The sequence below is a fragment of the Schistocerca americana genome, unplaced genomic scaffold (genome assembly GCF_021461395.2).
Source record: "Schistocerca americana isolate TAMUIC-IGC-003095 unplaced genomic scaffold, iqSchAmer2.1 HiC_scaffold_363, whole genome shotgun sequence".
Classification (NCBI taxonomy): Eukaryota; Metazoa; Arthropoda; class Insecta; order Orthoptera; family Acrididae; genus Schistocerca; species Schistocerca americana.
In genome coordinates this window covers 41410-54418 of record NW_025726086.1, presented here as the reverse complement: position 1 = coordinate 54418, position 13009 = coordinate 41410, and the positions used below count along the sequence as shown (strand labels likewise).

At 50.1% G+C, this 13009-nt stretch overlaps 23 non-coding genes across 23 annotated transcripts; all 23 read right to left on the bottom strand.

The window, feature by feature from the left end:
- Nucleotides 1-601: 601 nt before the first annotated feature.
- Nucleotides 602-683, bottom strand: Trnas-cga. Its single transcript has one exon. It is a non-coding gene; the product is annotated as a tRNA-Ser (tRNA).
- A 138-nt stretch (nt 684-821) lies between these two features.
- Trnak-uuu lies at nt 822-894 on the bottom strand. The gene has a single exon. It is a non-coding gene; the product is annotated as a tRNA-Lys (tRNA).
- A 528-nt stretch (nt 895-1422) lies between these two features.
- Trnaf-gaa lies at nt 1423-1495 on the bottom strand. Its single transcript has one exon. It is a non-coding gene; the product is annotated as a tRNA-Phe (tRNA).
- Nucleotides 1496-2053: 558 nt separating this feature from the next.
- On the bottom strand, nt 2054-2135 carry Trnas-uga. The gene has a single exon. It is a non-coding gene; the product is annotated as a tRNA-Ser (tRNA).
- Nucleotides 2136-2826: 691 nt separating this feature from the next.
- On the bottom strand, nt 2827-2908 carry Trnas-cga. The gene has a single exon. It is a non-coding gene; the product is annotated as a tRNA-Ser (tRNA).
- Nucleotides 2909-3046: 138 nt separating this feature from the next.
- Nucleotides 3047-3119, bottom strand: Trnak-uuu. The gene has a single exon. It is a non-coding gene; the product is annotated as a tRNA-Lys (tRNA).
- Nucleotides 3120-3647: 528 nt separating this feature from the next.
- Trnaf-gaa lies at nt 3648-3720 on the bottom strand. Its single transcript has one exon. It is a non-coding gene; the product is annotated as a tRNA-Phe (tRNA).
- A 558-nt stretch (nt 3721-4278) lies between these two features.
- Nucleotides 4279-4360, bottom strand: Trnas-uga. The gene has a single exon. It is a non-coding gene; the product is annotated as a tRNA-Ser (tRNA).
- Nucleotides 4361-5051: 691 nt separating this feature from the next.
- Trnas-cga lies at nt 5052-5133 on the bottom strand. Its single transcript has one exon. It is a non-coding gene; the product is annotated as a tRNA-Ser (tRNA).
- Nucleotides 5134-5271: 138 nt separating this feature from the next.
- Nucleotides 5272-5344, bottom strand: Trnak-uuu. The gene has a single exon. It is a non-coding gene; the product is annotated as a tRNA-Lys (tRNA).
- Nucleotides 5345-5872: 528 nt separating this feature from the next.
- Nucleotides 5873-5945, bottom strand: Trnaf-gaa. Its single transcript has one exon. It is a non-coding gene; the product is annotated as a tRNA-Phe (tRNA).
- Nucleotides 5946-6503: 558 nt separating this feature from the next.
- Trnas-uga lies at nt 6504-6585 on the bottom strand. The gene has a single exon. It is a non-coding gene; the product is annotated as a tRNA-Ser (tRNA).
- A 691-nt stretch (nt 6586-7276) lies between these two features.
- Nucleotides 7277-7358, bottom strand: Trnas-cga. Its single transcript has one exon. It is a non-coding gene; the product is annotated as a tRNA-Ser (tRNA).
- Nucleotides 7359-7496: 138 nt separating this feature from the next.
- Trnak-uuu lies at nt 7497-7569 on the bottom strand. Its single transcript has one exon. It is a non-coding gene; the product is annotated as a tRNA-Lys (tRNA).
- Nucleotides 7570-8097: 528 nt separating this feature from the next.
- Trnaf-gaa lies at nt 8098-8170 on the bottom strand. The gene has a single exon. It is a non-coding gene; the product is annotated as a tRNA-Phe (tRNA).
- A 558-nt stretch (nt 8171-8728) lies between these two features.
- On the bottom strand, nt 8729-8810 carry Trnas-uga. Its single transcript has one exon. It is a non-coding gene; the product is annotated as a tRNA-Ser (tRNA).
- A 691-nt stretch (nt 8811-9501) lies between these two features.
- On the bottom strand, nt 9502-9583 carry Trnas-cga. The gene has a single exon. It is a non-coding gene; the product is annotated as a tRNA-Ser (tRNA).
- A 138-nt stretch (nt 9584-9721) lies between these two features.
- Nucleotides 9722-9794, bottom strand: Trnak-uuu. Its single transcript has one exon. It is a non-coding gene; the product is annotated as a tRNA-Lys (tRNA).
- Nucleotides 9795-10322: 528 nt separating this feature from the next.
- Nucleotides 10323-10395, bottom strand: Trnaf-gaa. The gene has a single exon. It is a non-coding gene; the product is annotated as a tRNA-Phe (tRNA).
- A 558-nt stretch (nt 10396-10953) lies between these two features.
- Nucleotides 10954-11035, bottom strand: Trnas-uga. Its single transcript has one exon. It is a non-coding gene; the product is annotated as a tRNA-Ser (tRNA).
- A 691-nt stretch (nt 11036-11726) lies between these two features.
- Nucleotides 11727-11808, bottom strand: Trnas-cga. Its single transcript has one exon. It is a non-coding gene; the product is annotated as a tRNA-Ser (tRNA).
- Nucleotides 11809-11946: 138 nt separating this feature from the next.
- Nucleotides 11947-12019, bottom strand: Trnak-uuu. The gene has a single exon. It is a non-coding gene; the product is annotated as a tRNA-Lys (tRNA).
- Nucleotides 12020-12547: 528 nt separating this feature from the next.
- Trnaf-gaa lies at nt 12548-12620 on the bottom strand. The gene has a single exon. It is a non-coding gene; the product is annotated as a tRNA-Phe (tRNA).
- Between the last annotated feature and the right edge of the window lie 389 nt (nt 12621-13009).

Sequence of the window (13009 nt, the reverse complement as noted above, 5' to 3'; positions counted from 1 at the left end):
GGGTTTCCATTAGCCGTTACGAAAGTGTATTAATTTTCGCCCAGACAGGGACTTGAACCCAGGACCCTTTGTTTGAAAGCCTAACGCTCTACCGACTCAGCTATGCGGGCCCACGCACGAGCATTATCGTACAGCTGCGTGGTGTGCGAGTGATTCGCATGTTGTAATTACTGGCTTATGGCTCCAATGGCGACTTCACCGACTTCCCGCTGACGCACCGCTGACGCTAGTTTTCTGTCGTCTTAAAACGATGGGCATACCTCCAAGCAACTGCGAGATCTTATGAAAAGAAACGCTGCACCACTGCCTTTGCCGCGCTCGAATGATTGAATTGCGATTCTTAAAAAGAAATGAATGTTCGCTCTGTCCAACACTTTCGAGCACATCTGTGTACTCACGATCTCAGCGACGGCTTTCTGCAGTCCCAGCATCAGCGCGAGGTGAACCGATGGCCACAGTAAGCAGCGGTCGTCGCGAAACTCAGTATTCTTAAACGGAAACTTTCGTCTTGTTGAGAATGGCGTCACTGGTTTGCACCCGCATTCGCCCACGCATGTCACAGGTGTGCGAAAATTTTTGCTCCTCTTTACGCAAAATCGCACGCAGCCGGTAGGATTCGAACCTACGCTCCCAGAGGGAATCTGATTTCGAGTCAGACGCCTTAACCACTCGGCCACGACTGCCGGTAGCGCGGTGTTGTCCCGACACATGCAACTGCTACTGTTTAAAGCACTGTGGTGTCAGAAACAGGCGTAGCTGCATTATTTTCCGTAGCGTTTCCACCGCTACCAGACGAATCGCTACCAAAGTATTAAAATTTCCGCCCGGACAGGGACTTGAACCCTGGACCCTTAGGTTAAAAGCCTAATGCTCTACCGACTGAGCTATCCGGGCTCACGCGACGCTGTGAAACCTCCCACGATGCACAACTCACGTCCTTTACTGCTGTGCAATCGCTGCATGGGGCCGTTACTAATAAAACGTCGCCTAAATGCTGTCTGCAAACTTATCGCGATAAGCTCGTAACACACTACCGAAGACTGCTGACACACGATGCAACAACAAATTGCAGGAGTCGTTACGTCTCATACGTTGGAGCAGCGAATTTACATGTTTTGTCGACACTCACTGGGCAATTGGAAAATTCGCAAGCATTTCGAATGCAATGTTTCCCACGTTTTCGCTCATTTCACGGTTCCGTTGAAGACGTTCTTCACCACCTGACACAGAAAAAGGAACGCAGTCGGTAGGACTTTTTTGATTCTTTTGCTTCTAAGGGAGTCAGTTGTCTAGTGAGTTCCTCTTATGGCATGCACTAGACAACCAGAACACCTACAGGAGAGAGTCATTGTTGTTGTCAGCGGTAGTTGCATTATCACCAACGCAGAGCAATTCCATTGGCGTCGCATCAAAACGAGTACCTGCCGAAACCCGGGATCGAACCAGGGACCTTTAGATCTTCAGTCTAACGCTCTCCCAACTGAGCTATTTCGGCTGACGTTGAACGGTGCTGTTTGCATGTGTTCGTCAAACTCTGCCTCGTTGCCAATTTCACAGTCACCTTCGTCTGATAAGACACAGGGACGCTGAAAGGCGAGCAGCCGATGCAGTGAAGTCCCACACACATTTCTTCTGCTTCCATCATCGTAACAAGCAAACATGTCGACTCGATTCGTGTAATATTCACTTCGCTGACTTCACGTGACGCCGCGCTGACGCTAGAAAACCCGTGCTATATCGATGCCAGGGGCAACTCATGTGCAGAGAACGACACAAGAAGGAGTGAGCCTCTCCACCGTATGAGAGGCAGTTTCTAGCAGATACACACGGTAAAACATTCGACTTGCGTTAGCTCATAAATTGCTACACGTCATCGTCTGCAAGCTAAAATGGACTGTGAGACGAGGAGATGAGCTGCGGCTTCTGGACGCGACTGTAACGCTGCGCCCTGGATCAAATAGTACTGCACATTGCTGGTGACCCACGTGTTTAGTAGTGACGCAACTGCTAGGATGCAGCTGAAACGTCCATCTTTTGAGAGCGAGAAAATTTTCGCAGTCGGCAGGACTCGAACCTACGCTCCCAGAGGGAATCTGATTTCAAGTCAGACGCCTTAACCACTCGGCCACGACTGCCGGTGGCAGAAGCGACTCCCGACAAGTGAAACCGCCACCTTTACAAGCAATCTGATGGCAGAAAACGGCGTGGCCTCACTCTTTTCCGTAGGGTTTCCATTAGCCGTTACGAAAGTGTATTAATTTTCGCCCAGACAGGGACTTGAACCCAGGACCCTTTGTTTGAAAGCCTAACGCTCTACCGACTCAGCTATGCGGGCCCACGCACGAGCATTATCGTACAGCTGCGTGGTGTGCGAGTGATTCGCATGTTGTAATTACTGGCTTATGGCTCCAATGGCGACTTCACCGACTTCCCGCTGACGCACCGCTGACGCTAGTTTTCTGTCGTCTTAAAACGATGGGCATACCTCCAAGCAACTGCGAGATCTTATGAAAAGAAACGCTGCACCACTGCCTTTGCCGCGCTCGAATGATTGAATTGCGATTCTTAAAAAGAAATGAATGTTCGCTCTGTCCAACACTTTCGAGCACATCTGTGTACTCACGATCTCAGCGACGGCTTTCTGCAGTCCCAGCATCAGCGCGAGGTGAACCGATGGCCACAGTAAGCAGCGGTCGTCGCGAAACTCAGTATTCTTAAACGGAAACTTTCGTCTTGTTGAGAATGGCGTCACTGGTTTGCACCCGCATTCGCCCACGCATGTCACAGGTGTGCGAAAATTTTTGCTCCTCTTTACGCAAAATCGCACGCAGCCGGTAGGATTCGAACCTACGCTCCCAGAGGGAATCTGATTTCGAGTCAGACGCCTTAACCACTCGGCCACGACTGCCGGTAGCGCGGTGTTGTCCCGACACATGCAACTGCTACTGTTTAAAGCACTGTGGTGTCAGAAACAGGCGTAGCTGCATTATTTTCCGTAGCGTTTCCACCGCTACCAGACGAATCGCTACCAAAGTATTAAAATTTCCGCCCGGACAGGGACTTGAACCCTGGACCCTTAGGTTAAAAGCCTAATGCTCTACCGACTGAGCTATCCGGGCTCACGCGACGCTGTGAAACCTCCCACGATGCACAACTCACGTCCTTTACTGCTGTGCAATCGCTGCATGGGGCCGTTACTAATAAAACGTCGCCTAAATGCTGTCTGCAAACTTATCGCGATAAGCTCGTAACACACTACCGAAGACTGCTGACACACGATGCAACAACAAATTGCAGGAGTCGTTACGTCTCATACGTTGGAGCAGCGAATTTACATGTTTTGTCGACACTCACTGGGCAATTGGAAAATTCGCAAGCATTTCGAATGCAATGTTTCCCACGTTTTCGCTCATTTCACGGTTCCGTTGAAGACGTTCTTCACCACCTGACACAGAAAAAGGAACGCAGTCGGTAGGACTTTTTTGATTCTTTTGCTTCTAAGGGAGTCAGTTGTCTAGTGAGTTCCTCTTATGGCATGCACTAGACAACCAGAACACCTACAGGAGAGAGTCATTGTTGTTGTCAGCGGTAGTTGCATTATCACCAACGCAGAGCAATTCCATTGGCGTCGCATCAAAACGAGTACCTGCCGAAACCCGGGATCGAACCAGGGACCTTTAGATCTTCAGTCTAACGCTCTCCCAACTGAGCTATTTCGGCTGACGTTGAACGGTGCTGTTTGCATGTGTTCGTCAAACTCTGCCTCGTTGCCAATTTCACAGTCACCTTCGTCTGATAAGACACAGGGACGCTGAAAGGCGAGCAGCCGATGCAGTGAAGTCCCACACACATTTCTTCTGCTTCCATCATCGTAACAAGCAAACATGTCGACTCGATTCGTGTAATATTCACTTCGCTGACTTCACGTGACGCCGCGCTGACGCTAGAAAACCCGTGCTATATCGATGCCAGGGGCAACTCATGTGCAGAGAACGACACAAGAAGGAGTGAGCCTCTCCACCGTATGAGAGGCAGTTTCTAGCAGATACACACGGTAAAACATTCGACTTGCGTTAGCTCATAAATTGCTACACGTCATCGTCTGCAAGCTAAAATGGACTGTGAGACGAGGAGATGAGCTGCGGCTTCTGGACGCGACTGTAACGCTGCGCCCTGGATCAAATAGTACTGCACATTGCTGGTGACCCACGTGTTTAGTAGTGACGCAACTGCTAGGATGCAGCTGAAACGTCCATCTTTTGAGAGCGAGAAAATTTTCGCAGTCGGCAGGACTCGAACCTACGCTCCCAGAGGGAATCTGATTTCAAGTCAGACGCCTTAACCACTCGGCCACGACTGCCGGTGGCAGAAGCGACTCCCGACAAGTGAAACCGCCACCTTTACAAGCAATCTGATGGCAGAAAACGGCGTGGCCTCACTCTTTTCCGTAGGGTTTCCATTAGCCGTTACGAAAGTGTATTAATTTTCGCCCAGACAGGGACTTGAACCCAGGACCCTTTGTTTGAAAGCCTAACGCTCTACCGACTCAGCTATGCGGGCCCACGCACGAGCATTATCGTACAGCTGCGTGGTGTGCGAGTGATTCGCATGTTGTAATTACTGGCTTATGGCTCCAATGGCGACTTCACCGACTTCCCACTGACGCACCGCTGACGCTAGTTTTCTGTCGTCTTAAAACGATGGGCATACCTCCAAGCAACTGCGAGATCTTATGAAAAGAAACGCTGCACCACTGCCTTTGCCGCGCTCGAATGATTGAATTGCGATTCTTAAAAAGAAATGAATGTTCGCTCTGTCCAACACTTCCGAGCACATCTGTGTACTCACGATCTCAGCGACGGCTTTCTGCAGTCCCAGCATCAGCGCGAGGTGAACCGATGGCCACAGTAAGCAGCGGTCGTCGCGAAACTCAGTATTCTTAAACGGAAACTTTCGTCTTGTTGAGAATGGCGTCACTGGTTTGCACCCGCATTCGCCCACGCATGTCACAGGTGTGCGAAAATTTTTGCTCCTCTTTACGCAAAATCGCACGCAGCCGGTAGGATTCGAACCTACGCTCCCAGAGGGAATCTGATTTCGAGTCAGACGCCTTAACCACTCGGCCACGACTGCCGGTAGCGCGGTGTTGTCCCGACACATGCAACTGCTACTGTTTAAAGCACTGTGGTGTCAGAAACAGGCGTAGCTGCATTATTTTCCGTAGCGTTTCCACCGCTACCAGACGAATCGCTACCAAAGTATTAAAATTTCCGCCCGGACAGGGACTTGAACCCTGGACCCTTAGGTTAAAAGCCTAATGCTCTACCGACTGAGCTATCCGGGCTCACGCGACGCTGTGAAACCTCCCACGATGCACAACTCACGTCCTTTACTGCTGTGCAATCGCTGCATGGGGCCGTTACTAATAAAACGTCGCCTAAATGCTGTCTGCAAACTTATCGCGATAAGCTCGTAACACACTACCGAAGACTGCTGACACACGATGCAACAACAAATTGCAGGAGTCGTTACGTCTCATACGTTGGAGCAGCGAATTTACATGTTTTGTCGACACTCACTGGGCAATTGGAAAATTCGCAAGCATTTCGAATGCAATGTTTCCCACGTTTTCGCTCATTTCACGGTTCCGTTGAAGACGTTCTTCACCACCTGACACAGAAAAAGGAACGCAGTCGGTAGGACTTTTTTGATTCTTTTGCTTCTAAGGGAGTCAGTTGTCTAGTGAGTTCCTCTTATGGCATGCACTAGACAACCAGAACACCTACAGGAGAGAGTCATTGTTGTTGTCAGCGGTAGTTGCATTATCACCAACGCAGAGCAATTCCATTGGCGTCGCATCAAAACGGGTACCTGCCGAAACCCGGGATCGAACCAGGGACCTTTAGATCTTCAGTCTAACGCTCTCCCAACTGAGCTATTTCGGCTGACGTTGAACGGTGCTGTTTGCATGTGTTCGTCAAACTCTGCCTCGTTGCCAATTTCACAGTCACCTTCGTCTGATAAGACACAGGGACGCTGAAAGGCGAGCAGCCGATGCAGTGAAGTCCCACACACATTTCTTCTGCTTCCATCATCGTAACAAGCAAACATGTCGACTCGATTCGTGTAATATTCACTTCGCTGACTTCACGTGACGCCGCGCTGACGCTAGAAAACCCGTGCTATATCGATGCCAGGGGCAACTCATGTGCAGAGAACGACACAAGAAGGAGTGAGCCTCTCCACCGTATGAGAGGCAGTTTCTAGCAGATACACACGGTAAAACATTCGACTTGCGTTAGCTCATAAATTGCTACACGTCATCGTCTGCAAGCTAAAATGGACTGTGAGACGAGGAGATGAGCTGCGGCTTCTGGACGCGACTGTAACGCTGCGCCCTGGATCAAATAGTACTGCACATTGCTGGTGACCCACGTGTTTAGTAGTGACGCAACTGCTAGGATGCAGCTGAAACGTCCATCTTTTGAGAGCGAGAAAATTTTCGCAGTCGGCAGGACTCGAACCTACGCTCCCAGAGGGAATCTGATTTCAAGTCAGACGCCTTAACCACTCGGCCACGACTGCCGGTGGCAGAAGCGACTCCCGACAAGTGAAACCGCCACCTTTACAAGCAATCTGATGGCAGAAAACGGCGTGGCCTCACTCTTTTCCGTAGGGTTTCCATTAGCCGTTACGAAAGTGTATTAATTTTCGCCCAGACAGGGACTTGAACCCAGGACCCTTTGTTTGAAAGCCTAACGCTCTACCGACTCAGCTATGCGGGCCCACGCACGAGCATTATCGTACAGCTGCGTGGTGTGCGAGTGATTCGCATGTTGTAATTACTGGCTTATGGCTCCAATGGCGACTTCACCGACTTCCCACTGACGCACCGCTGACGCTAGTTTTCTGTCGTCTTAAAACGATGGGCATACCTCCAAGCAACTGCGAGATCTTATGAAAAGAAACGCTGCACCACTGCCTTTGCCGCGCTCGAATGATTGAATTGCGATTCTTAAAAAGAAATGAATGTTCGCTCTGTCCAACACTTCCGAGCACATCTGTGTACTCACGATCTCAGCGACGGCTTTCTGCAGTCCCAGCATCAGCGCGAGGTGAACCGATGGCCACAGTAAGCAGCGGTCGTCGCGAAACTCAGTATTCTTAAACGGAAACTTTCGTCTTGTTGAGAATGGCGTCACTGGTTTGCACCCGCATTCGCCCACGCATGTCACAGGTGTGCGAAAATTTTTGCTCCTCTTTACGCAAAATCGCACGCAGCCGGTAGGATTCGAACCTACGCTCCCAGAGGGAATCTGATTTCGAGTCAGACGCCTTAACCACTCGGCCACGACTGCCGGTAGCGCGGTGTTGTCCCGACACATGCAACTGCTACTGTTTAAAGCACTGTGGTGTCAGAAACAGGCGTAGCTGCATTATTTTCCGTAGCGTTTCCACCGCTACCAGACGAATCGCTACCAAAGTATTAAAATTTCCGCCCGGACAGGGACTTGAACCCTGGACCCTTAGGTTAAAAGCCTAATGCTCTACCGACTGAGCTATCCGGGCTCACGCGACGCTGTGAAACCTCCCACGATGCACAACTCACGTCCTTTACTGCTGTGCAATCGCTGCATGGGGCCGTTACTAATAAAACGTCGCCTAAATGCTGTCTGCAAACTTATCGCGATAAGCTCGTAACACACTACCGAAGACTGCTGACACACGATGCAACAACAAATTGCAGGAGTCGTTACGTCTCATACGTTGGAGCAGCGAATTTACATGTTTTGTCGACACTCACTGGGCAATTGGAAAATTCGCAAGCATTTCGAATGCAATGTTTCCCACGTTTTCGCTCATTTCACGGTTCCGTTGAAGACGTTCTTCACCACCTGACACAGAAAAAGGAACGCAGTCGGTAGGACTTTTTTGATTCTTTTGCTTCTAAGGGAGTCAGTTGTCTAGTGAGTTCCTCTTATGGCATGCACTAGACAACCAGAACACCTACAGGAGAGAGTCATTGTTGTTGTCAGCGGTAGTTGCATTATCACCAACGCAGAGCAATTCCATTGGCGTCGCATCAAAACGGGTACCTGCCGAAACCCGGGATCGAACCAGGGACCTTTAGATCTTCAGTCTAACGCTCTCCCAACTGAGCTATTTCGGCTGACGTTGAACGGTGCTGTTTGCATGTGTTCGTCAAACTCTGCCTCGTTGCCAATTTCACAGTCACCTTCGTCTGATAAGACACAGGGACGCTGAAAGGCGAGCAGCCGATGCAGTGAAGTCCCACACACATTTCTTCTGCTTCCATCATCGTAACAAGCAAACATGTCGACTCGATTCGTGTAATATTCACTTCGCTGACTTCACGTGACGCCGCGCTGACGCTAGAAAACCCGTGCTATATCGATGCCAGGGGCAACTCATGTGCAGAGAACGACACAAGAAGGAGTGAGCCTCTCCACCGTATGAGAGGCAGTTTCTAGCAGATACACACGGTAAAACATTCGACTTGCGTTAGCTCATAAATTGCTACACGTCATCGTCTGCAAGCTAAAATGGACTGTGAGACGAGGAGATGAGCTGCGGCTTCTGGACGCGACTGTAACGCTGCGCCCTGGATCAAATAGTACTGCACATTGCTGGTGACCCACGTGTTTAGTAGTGACGCAACTGCTAGGATGCAGCTGAAACGTCCATCTTTTGAGAGCGAGAAAATTTTCGCAGTCGGCAGGACTCGAACCTACGCTCCCAGAGGGAATCTGATTTCAAGTCAGACGCCTTAACCACTCGGCCACGACTGCCGGTGGCAGAAGCGACTCCCGACAAGTGAAACCGCCACCTTTACAAGCAATCTGATGGCAGAAAACGGCGTGGCCTCACTCTTTTCCGTAGGGTTTCCATTAGCCGTTACGAAAGTGTATTAATTTTCGCCCAGACAGGGACTTGAACCCAGGACCCTTTGTTTGAAAGCCTAACGCTCTACCGACTCAGCTATGCGGGCCCACGCACGAGCATTATCGTACAGCTGCGTGGTGTGCGAGTGATTCGCATGTTGTAATTACTGGCTTATGGCTCCAATGGCGACTTCACCGACTTCCCGCTGACGCACCGCTGACGCTAGTTTTCTGTCGTCTTAAAACGATGGGCATACCTCCAAGCAACTGCGAGATCTTATGAAAAGAAACGCTGCACCACTGCCTTTGCCGCGCTCGAATGATTGAATTGCGATTCTTAAAAAGAAATGAATGTTCGCTCTGTCCAACACTTTCGAGCACATCTGTGTACTCACGATCTCAGCGACGGCTTTCTGCAGTCCCAGCATCAGCGCGAGGTGAACCGATGGCCACAGTAAGCAGCGGTCGTCGCGAAACTCAGTATTCTTAAACGGAAACTTTCGTCTTGTTGAGAATGGCGTCACTGGTTTGCACCCGCATTCGCCCACGCATGTCACAGGTGTGCGAAAATTTTTGCTCCTCTTTACGCAAAATCGCACGCAGCCGGTAGGATTCGAACCTACGCTCCCAGAGGGAATCTGATTTCGAGTCAGACGCCTTAACCACTCGGCCACGACTGCCGGTAGCGCGGTGTTGTCCCGACACATGCAACTGCTACTGTTTAAAGCACTGTGGTGTCAGAAACAGGCGTAGCTGCATTATTTTCCGTAGCGTTTCCACCGCTACCAGACGAATCGCTACCAAAGTATTAAAATTTCCGCCCGGACAGGGACTTGAACCCTGGACCCTTAGGTTAAAAGCCTAATGCTCTACCGACTGAGCTATCCGGGCTCACGCGACGCTGTGAAACCTCCCACGATGCACAACTCACGTCCTTTACTGCTGTGCAATCGCTGCATGGGGCCGTTACTAATAAAACGTCGCCTAAATGCTGTCTGCAAACTTATCGCGATAAGCTCGTAACACACTACCGAAGACTGCTGACACACGATGCAACAACAAATTGCAGGAGTCGTTACGTCTCATACGTTGGAGCAGCGAATTTACATGTTTTGTCGACACTCACTGGGCAATTGGAAAATTCGCAAGCATTTCGAATGCAATGTTTCCCACGTTTTCGCTCATTTCACGGTTCCGTTGAAGACGTTCTTCACCACCTGACACAGAAAAAGGAACGCAGTCGGTAGGACTTTTTTGATTCTTTTGCTTCTAAGGGAGTCAGTTGTCTAGTGAGTTCCTCTTATGGCATGCACTAGACAACCAGAACACCTACAGGAGAGAGTCATTGTTGTTGTCAGCGGTAGTTGCATTATCACCAACGCAGAGCAATTCCATTGGCGTCGCATCAAAACGAGTACCTGCCGAAACCCGGGATCGAACCAGGGACCTTTAGATCTTCAGTCTAACGCTCTCCCAACTGAGCTATTTCGGCTGACGTTGAACGGTGCTGTTTGCATGTGTTCGTCAAACTCTGCCTCGTTGCCAATTTCACAGTCACCTTCGTCTGATAAGACACAGGGACGCTGAAAGGCGAGCAGCCGATGCAGTGAAGTCCCACACACATTTCTTCTGCTTCCATCATCGTAACAAGCAAACATGTCGACTCGATTCGTGTAATATTCACTTCGCTGACTTCACGTGACGCCGCGCTGACGCTAGAAAACCCGTGCTATATCGATGCCAGGGGCAACTCATGTGCAGAGAACGACACAAGAAGGAGTGAGCCTCTCCACCGTATGAGAGGCAGTTTCTAGCAGATACACACGGTAAAACATTCGACTTGCGTTAGCTCATAAATTGCTACACGTCATCGTCTGCAAGCTAAAATGGACTGTGAGACGAGGAGATGAGCTGCGGCTTCTGGACGCGACTGTAACGCTGCGCCCTGGATCAAATAGTACTGCACATTGCTGGTGACCCACGTGTTTAGTAGTGACGCAACTGCTAGGATGCAGCTGAAACGTCCATCTTTTGAGAGCGAGAAAATTTTCGCAGTCGGCAGGACTCGAACCTACGCTCCCAGAGGGAATCTGATTTCAAGTCAGACGCCTTAACCACTCGGCCACGACTGCCGGTGGCAGAAGCGACTCCCGACAAGTGAAACCGCCACCTTTACAAGCAATCTGATGGCAGAAAACGGCGTGGCCTCACTCTTTTCCGTAGGGTTTCCATTAGCCGTTACGAAAGTGTATTAATTTTCGCCCAGACAGGGACTTGAACCCAGGACCCTTTGTTTGAAAGCCTAACGCTCTACCGACTCAGCTATGCGGGCCCACGCACGAGCATTATCGTACAGCTGCGTGGTGTGCGAGTGATTCGCATGTTGTAATTACTGGCTTATGGCTCCAATGGCGACTTCACCGACTTCCCGCTGACGCACCGCTGACGCTAGTTTTCTGTCGTCTTAAAACGATGGGCATACCTCCAAGCAACTGCGAGATCTTATGAAAAGAAACGCTGCACCACTGCCTTTGCCGCGCTCGAATGATTGAATTGCGATTCTTAAAAAGAAATGAATGTTCGCTCTGTCCAACACTTTCGAGCACATCTGTGTACTCACGATCTCAGCGACGGCTTTCTGCAGTCCCAGCATCAGCGCGAGGTGAACCGATGGCCACAGTAAGCAGCGGTCGTCGCGAAACTCAGTATTCTTAAACGGAAACTTTCGTCTTGTTGAGAATGGCGTCACTGGTTTGCACCCGCATTCGCCCACGCATGTCACAGGTGTGCGAAAATTTTTGCTCCTCTTTACGCAAAATCGCACGCAGCCGGTAGGATTCGAACCTACGCTCCCAGAGGGAATCTGATTTCGAGTCAGACGCCTTAACCACTCGGCCACGACTGCCGGTAGCGCGGTGTTGTCCCGACACATGCAACTGCTACTGTTTAAAGCACTGTGGTGTCAGAAACAGGCGTAGCTGCATTATTTTCCGTAGCGTTTCCACCGCTACCAGACGAATCGCTACCAAAGTATTAAAATTTCCGCCCGGACAGGGACTTGAACCCTGGACCCTTAGGTTAAAAGCCTAATGCTCTACCGACTGAGCTATCCGGGCTCACGCGACGCTGTGAAACCTCCCACGATGCACAACTCACGTCCTTTACTGCTGTGCAATCGCTGCATGGGGCCGTTACTAATAAAACGTCGCCTAAATGCTGTCTGCAAACTTATCGCGATAAGCTCGTAACACACTACCGAAGACTGCTGACACACGATGCAACAACAAATTGCAGGAGTCGTTACGTCTCATACGTTGGAGCAGCGAATTTACATGTTTTGTCGACACTCACTGGGCAATTGGAAAATTCGCAAGCATTTCGAATGCAATGTTTCCCACGTTTTCGCTCATTTCACGGTTCCGTTGAAGACGTTCTTCACCACCTGACACAGAAAAAGGAACGCAGTCGGTAGGACTTTTTTGATTCTTTTGCTTCTAAGGGAGTCAGTTGTCTAGTGAGTTCCTCTTATGGCATGCACTAGACAACCAGAACACCTACAGGAGAGAGTCATTGTTGTTGTCAGCGGTAGTTGCATTATCACCAACGCAGAGCAATTCCATTGGCGTCGCATCAAAACGGGTACCTGCCGAAACCCGGGATCGAACCAGGGACCTTTAGATCTTCAGTCTAACGCTCTCCCAACTGAGCTATTTCGGCTGACGTTGAACGGTGCTGTTTGCATGTGTTCGTCAAACTCTGCCTCGTTGCCAATTTCACAGTCACCTTCGTCTGATAAGACACAGGGACGCTGAAAGGCGAGCAGCCGATGCAGTGAAGTCCCACACACATTTCTTCTGCTTCCATCATCGTAACAAGCAAACATGTCGACTCGATTCGTGTAATATTCACTTCGCTGACTTCACGTGACGCCGCGCTGACGCTAGAAAACCCGTGCTATATCGATGCCAGGGGCAACTCATGTGCAGAGAACGACACAAGAAGGAGTGAGCCTCTCCACCGTATGAGAGGCAGTTTCTAGCAGATACACACGGTAAAACATTCGACTTGCGTTAGCTCATAAATTGCTACACGTCATCGTCTGCAAG